Source organism: Nicotiana tabacum, chromosome 16, assembly GCF_000715075.1.
Source record: "Nicotiana tabacum cultivar K326 chromosome 16, ASM71507v2, whole genome shotgun sequence".
NCBI classification, from domain to species: domain Eukaryota; kingdom Viridiplantae; phylum Streptophyta; class Magnoliopsida; order Solanales; family Solanaceae; genus Nicotiana; species Nicotiana tabacum.
Window position 1 is genome coordinate 51088604 of NC_134095.1, and position 7780 is coordinate 51096383.

The window sequence follows — 7780 nt, forward strand, 5'->3', positions numbered from 1 at the left end:
GTATTAATTTATTCCACTCTCTAACTATAATTAAATAGGTCTCAACAATAGTTTATTGTATTAATATATTACGGTATGCGCATAAACAAGCATAACCATTATAATGATCAAACACAAATCAAAGTATTTGATCAATTAATATATGGAAAATGAGGAATCTCATAAACACGTCAGATTAATTCTGACTAAGCACTCCACGTTCTGCTTTTTTCTTAAAGTGGTAGTAACTTTAAAATTTTATAATTTAATGCATAGATTTGCGAGTTAAGGATTCCACATAATAAAAGGGACAATCAGTTATAATTAAAGGACAAATATAAGCCCATATTTAAAAAAACTATGTTAAAGCAATGCTTTAATTGAAGCACCATTAGCACTGCCGCAGTCATGCATACAATTCCAAATAGTGAAATCTAAAATCGCTTCATTAGGCAACGTCGCACTCTTTCGACGCCACTGACAGCAAGTTCTTAAACCAAAACTACCGTAAAATAATTTTTTTTGGTTACGTTGTACCACTGTTCAAAAATAGAATATATATTGAAACCCAAGATTAATTCGTCGATCTTTATCCTAAACTAGGGTGGCTCTGATACCAATTATTAGATTGTTAATTCGGAGTCATAGCATAAATTAAGACACAATCATATAAATATGAAATAATAATCTTGAGTTATAGTCTAAGGAAGCATGCCGTTAAACTCCATGGATTGAGCAGCGACAGCAAACGACGATTAAGCCTGAGACCAACTTCCACGATCCACTATCTACGCGCTCTCACAGCCCGAAGAACTTGATTGATGAGATGTCTACCGTTACCACGTATTCAAGAGGAAAAATATGCTAGGGTTTCCTAATAGCTAGGGAAAGGGGGTTTGCCTCTATTTATAAAGAGTGTCTACCCATCACAGGCCAATAGTTATTGGGCCTCACTTATCCATACACACAATATTTAATATTAAGCCTTTTATTTATCCACCACTTGGGCCACTTCATATCCGTCCAAGCTATAACCAATTATTGTAAGTCCAAATTCCAACATAAAGATCACAAAGAAAACGTGCAAAACAAAACAAAACAACTAGGGGATATTTGAGGGGTGTCACAAGTCACGAGTATCTACTAAGGTCTGAATACAATGAAGAGTCTGAAAATAAACTATAACAAGCTAAGGAATGTAAGAGGGAGAGAGCAGGGCTGCGAACGTCGGGCCGCTACCTTGCTAACTCCAATGACTCTGCCACTAAGCAATCAACACCCACTACCGGGTTTAGAAATACCTGAATCCGCACACAAGGTGCAGAGAGTAATGTGAGTACGCCAACTCAGCAAGTAATAAAAGTAAATGAAATCTGAGTAGTAAGAAAACATGTAAGCCATGTCATAATGCTACAGCAAATACATTACATTTCCAAAATAGTACAGAAATCATTTATTTCGTAAATCAAACTTAGTTTCAGTAAAACCCTTTCCTTTTTAGAACATCTTCCAATAGCTTCAAACGTGTGATAAAATCAGTGAGTAAAAATGCAAGAAACGTAAACAGCCCCTAGGGCAAAACATGTACCGTACAACATCCCTTGGGAAAATATCAACAGAACCAGACCCTCGGGCTACTTTACAAACACTCGTAATCATCCTCTCGGGCATAACATGAATCAAGAATAGCCCCTTGGGAAACAACATGAAACAACAACATCCCCTCGGGCTATATCACATCACTCACACTGGGTACCCGCAATCACTAGGGGCGTGCAGACTCCGGAGGGGCTCCTACAACCTAAGCGCTATAACAAGCCATCTCGTGGCATAAATCAATCAGGCCCTCAGCCTCAAAACAACAAGCCACCTCATGGCATAAATCAATCAGGCCCTCGGCCTCACAATATAATGAATCAGTAACAACCTATTACGGCGTGCAGCCCGATCCCATAATATTCTCACAACACAGGCCCTCGGCCTCACTCAGTCAGAAATCTCTCAAGCCACTCGGGCAACAGTAAAATATGATGCTCAGCCCAAAATATCATTTAAAATATCAAAATGGAGTAAATATGGTTGAGTTATGAAAGTAGTAGAATACAACATGAGTACAAATATGAAGTCAAAACAGTGAGAAATAGCAGTAAAAAGCCCCCAAGGGTCAAAAACCATTACCACGATGCCCAAATATGGTATTCAGCCCAAAACATAGTAATACTTTCCAAAACACAATGATATCATACAGTTTTCAATCAATACGAGACTTAACAGCCATACGGGGTGGACTAAGTTACAATCCCCAACGGTGCATGACCCCACGCTTGACATCTAGCGTGTACGTCAGCTCAAAGTAGCACAACGATTTGAAATTCGGGGTTTCATACCCTCAGGACAACATTTACAATCATTACTTACCTCAGTCCGGTCTAAACTCTAGCCCGTGATGCCTTTGCCTCTTGACTCGGCCTCCGGATGCTCCAAATCTATCCAAAAATAGTACCATACCATCACAATATGTTAAGGGAACAAAGCCCACTCGAAAATAACCAATTTACATCAATAATCCTGAAATTGGCCATACCCAACCCTCAGGCCCACGTGCCGGAATCCGATAAAAATCACAGCAATAGAATTCTTATCTTCCCACGAGTCCATACATACTAAGAACATCAAAATCAGACCTTAAATGGACCCTCAAATCCCCAATTTACACTCTCTAATTTCAAGCCCAAATTTCCTAATTTTAGGCTTTAAATCCCACTAATTTCATGTTTAAACAAGTAAGAATCAACATTGGATCGAGTTTTTGGTTCAATAATCTTACCTCAAATAAGTTCTCTTGAATTCCCTCTTCAATCTCCCCCATAAAGCTCCAAAACCGACTCAAAAATGGTGAACTATGGATAAAAATAGCGAAAATGGCTATTTAAACATTCTGCCCAGAGATATAAATTCCTTCACCACGATCGCGGAAATAACCTCGCAATCGCAAAACACATAATTTGGCTGCCCTCATTTTAACCCTATATGATCGCATAAAACACCACGTGATCGCGATGCACTTCCTTATCTACCTCATGCGATCATGATCGCGGCCTCGCCCACGCGATCGCATAGAACAAACCTCACCACTTCATACCATCTCCTTCTCTACTACGCGAACACAACATTGGCCACGCGTTCGCCAACTATAATATCTCAACCAATCGCGATCGCATTCAGACCTTGGCGATCTCACTAAAGAAATTTCACCTCTTTCTCACAAAACCTACGCGATTGCAGACTCCTTTACGCAATCACGAAGAACAAATGTCTGCAACAGAGCTGAAGAAAAAATTGCATCTTTCAAAACGAGAATTTGATCCATTTAATCACCCTAAACTCACCCGAGGCCCTCGGGACCTCAACCAAACATGCCAACATATCAAATAACATTATTCAAACTTGTTCCAACCTTCGAAACACTCGAAACAACATCAAAACATAAAATCATCAACGGATTCAAGCCTAAGAATTCCAAAAACTTTCGAATTCCGATTTCGATCAAAAAATCTATCAAACCTTGTCCAAATGACCTGAAATTTTGTACACATGACACAAATGCCACAACGGACCTACTCCAATTACCAGAATTACATTCCTACCCCAATATCAAAATTTCCACTACCAACCAGAAAATGCCAAAATTCAAGTTTTGCCAATTCAAGCCTAAATCTACCATGAACCTCCAAAATACATTCTGGACGCGTTCCCAAGTTCAAAATCACCTAACGGATCTAACCAAAACATAAAAAAATCCAAATCCGAGATCGAATACTAAAAAGTTAAAACTTGGTCAAACCTTTCAAATTTAAAGCTTCAAGTTGAGAATCATTCTTCCATATCTGTTCCGACTAACCTGAAAACTAAAACCGACGATTTACATAAGTCATAATACATCATACGTGGCTAGTAATTCCTCATAACTAGCGAGTGAAGTGTAAATGCTTTAAACGACCGGTCGGGTCGTTGCATCCTCCCCCACTTAAACATGCATTCGTCCTCGAACGTGCCCAGAATTGTTCCAAAAGCCAACAAATCACTATATAACCTTACCATGCACATACCCGGGGGTGATCCCACATCACCCTATCTCATATATGTCCGATAACACAATGTAACTGAAATTTCATAATCCCACCTAGCCCATAAACTTTAGAACCGAATTTCCACCTCCGAAATAATCTATAAGGTCAGAACCTCATATCTATACTCTGAATAAGTCTGAACAAGCCATATTAACCATATCCGTACCCAAAATCCAATTACATCATATACCACATAACTCAAACACTCGTAGCGATAACTTATAATCACATCAATTGGCTAAAATAACCGAATATCGATAATAAACCTCTTATCAAATAAAGCCTCATTCCAACACTTCTGTATACTGCCAGTGATAAATGAAACACGTTGAAATCATAACAATTCGTCAGATCAACCATTTATGGAGTTCCCTCTCCTCCGACAAGGACCATAGTAAATTTCTAAGCCGAAACTCGATATTATCCTTCCAACATGCTGAAATCAAATTCGATAGTATTCCCCCTAGGTCCGATGACCTCATCTCATCTAACACGACTACTCTGATGACATGACACCTCAACGCAATCTAAAGCCAGAACTCGTGCAATCCGCGCACCAATAAGCAACAATTCGAACATACTCCAATCATGAAAAATGACTCAAATGAGAGAGTTGTACCGCAAGCTCACCAGTACCACCATATACAATGCTGAGAATTTTTATATCATTGTTTAATCATGAAAATTTGTGGGAAATTAGAGGAAGAGTTGGGAATTTAGGGCTTGAAATTGGAGAGTGAATTTTTAGAACTTGAGTGACCATATGAGGTCGGATTTTGGTGAATTTGATATGTATGAACTCGTGAGAGGATGAGGATTCTATTGATGTTAATTTTGTCGGATTTCGAGACGTGGGTCCGGAGGCTAGGTTTGAGCAATTTCGGGATTTTGATGATAAATTGGATATTTTCGAGTGGGCTTCGCTCCCTTAGCATATTTTAATGATTTTGTACTGATTATGGCTAGATTTGGAGCATTCGGAGGTCGATTCGTATGGGCAAGGCATCACAGGATAGAGTTTGCACCGGATCGAGGTAAATAATGATTGTAAATGATGTTCCGAGGGTTCGAAACCCCGGATTGCACATCGTAGTGCTATATTGAGGTGAGGCACACACTGGATGACAAGCGTGGGATCGTACACTATTGGAGATTGTGACTTGGTCCGTCCCGGTTGATGATTTTACCGCGTATTTGACTGAAATTATTGCTATCATCATTATTTGGGCTGAATGCCATATTTGAGCCTAGTGCCAACTATTTGAACTCTTCGGGAATTTTTGTTAATATTTCCTTACTGTTTTGACTTTATACTAGAACTTAGTCATGCTGTTTTCCACTGTTTTCAAAACTCAGCCAAGTTTATTTTGCTTTAACACTTGAAATGATATTTCAAATAATATTTTGGGTTGAGCATCATGTTTTCCTGTTGCCCGGGTGGCTTATGTGATTTTTGACTGAGTAAGGTCGAGGGCTTTTGTTGTGAGGATATCTTTTGGGTCGGGTTGCACGCCTTAGCAGTGATACACTGATATGATTAAGATCCTGAGGGCCTGAGATATGTACGCCACGAGGTGGCTTGTGGATATTGAAATGAGGACGGGAGCATGTTTATGATGCCACGAGGTGGCTTTATATTGCTCTTGGGCCGTAAGAGGCCCCCCTAGGAGTATGCACACTCCCAATGAGCGCGGGTACCCATTGTGATGTTAGAAATAGCCCGAGGGGCTGGTATTGTTCGGAGATATTGCCCGAGGGGCAGATTTGTTGTCATTGTGCTGAGCGGCGAACCTTATGTGCTTATCTTTCTTATTTGCCTATCAATTACTTATTTAATTGTGCATTTGTGCCCTAGGGGCGGATTTCTATGCTTATCTGCACTAGTTGTTCTGCATTCATTGCGTAACTGTTGAAAAAGTCATTTTTAAAAAATTGATACTGAGCTAAGATGTTTTAAGGATTTTTGAGCTCCATTGCTTTCTTATTGGTTTCTGAACTGTTTCTATATAGCATGTTGATGCACTTTTTGTGATTTCTTACCATTCAGACTTTAGTTATGATTATTACTTACTGAATTGGATTACTCACTTTACTCCCTACATCTTGTATTCAGATTTAGGTATTTCTAAACCCGGTAGCGGGTATTGGCTGATCGGAGGCAGAGTCATCGGAGTTTAGCAAGGTAGCTACCGGCGTTCGCATCACTGCTTTTCTCCCTTTTCATTTTATTAGTCTGTGTTTTGTACATTTTAGACTTTTCAGTTGCATTTATACCCTAGTAAATGCTTGTGACTTGTGATACCCCGGTATCGGGCTGTGTTTGGGCTGTATTCCGCACATTATAAAGTCTTTTACTTAGTCTTTGGTTTATTTACTCATTCTTAGAATGTTTATTAATGCTTAACTTTTTAAAAATTTAATTAGGACTAGTTGGCTGGACTTGTCTTCACGAGAGACACCATCACGATCGGGTCTGGGTTTATGGTCGTGACAAGTTGGTATCGGAGCCTAGGTTACATAGGTCTCACGAGTCATGAGTGGGTTTAATAGAGTCTCGCGGATCGGTTCGGAGATATCTGTATTTATCCTCGAGAGGCTGCAGAACCTTTAGGAAAACTTCACATTCTTGAATTCTTATCGTGCATCCTTGATTCAGCTTGAAATGTAACTCTTTGAATTCCTTCCACGCGTTCATATGCGCGCATGAGCATTCAGTATCAGATGTGCATCGATGGCTTGTGATTCCTTGATTGAGGGGCGAGACGAGGTCTCTGTGAGTTGATGTTGGGCCAGTCTAGAGGACTTGAGGCCGGATTTTTGCCTATAGCTTGAGCACCGAGGTGTTGTTTGTGTGAGCAAGTGTTTTTGAACTTATATGCTCGGTAGTGTCTCTATTAGTAGGAGTGACGGCTGGATGACTATGTGAGTATGTTAGTACTGCGAGAGGTATCCATATGATTTGGAAGCGACGAGAAAGGTCTGCTGGAGGATAGAAGAACTATTAGGTGCTTGAATTCCATCTTGATTCGAGGTATAGCCCCGAGTTATGGGCATGTGAAGAATCTTTTCATGTTTCCCAGTTGATAGTAAAGTAAATTTCATGTTGCTGTATGAGTTCAGACTCAGGAAAACTAAGTGATTGCGTAATGTTTATAATGGTGGAATCTATACATAAATATTGGTTCGAGGCGAAGCAGGTGGGTTATCTCCTGCGGAGTGTTCAGAAGTTTGTGCAATCTTTATGTTGTCTGTTAGAAGATCTCATTTGCAATTGCAAGATATGTGTTGTAATTAAAATTGGGTCGCTTAAGAGAGTGGGCTTGACTGTTGCGAGGATGAATGTGAGAATTTGCAGAAGATTCAAGGTATTAGATGATCAGTGTTTTCAGAAGCTTACAAAGGGTTTGGGTTTAATCTCACTATGGTATTATGGCAGCAATAGAGTATATCCGTATGAGTTATTAAGTGTGTTTTGATCTGTAGCTTCGAGCCAAGTGGGGGAGTCTGCTACTGACTAGATTATGTGCTATGTTGGTTCTAGTTTGAGACATTCAGGTGAATCAGTTATGGCCGGCGAAGATTGAGACCGAGGATGGCTCGAGTAAAGGAAAATTATTAACAAAGGTTATAGGATGCTTCACAGGTGTGTGAGAATCACGGAATATCTTGAG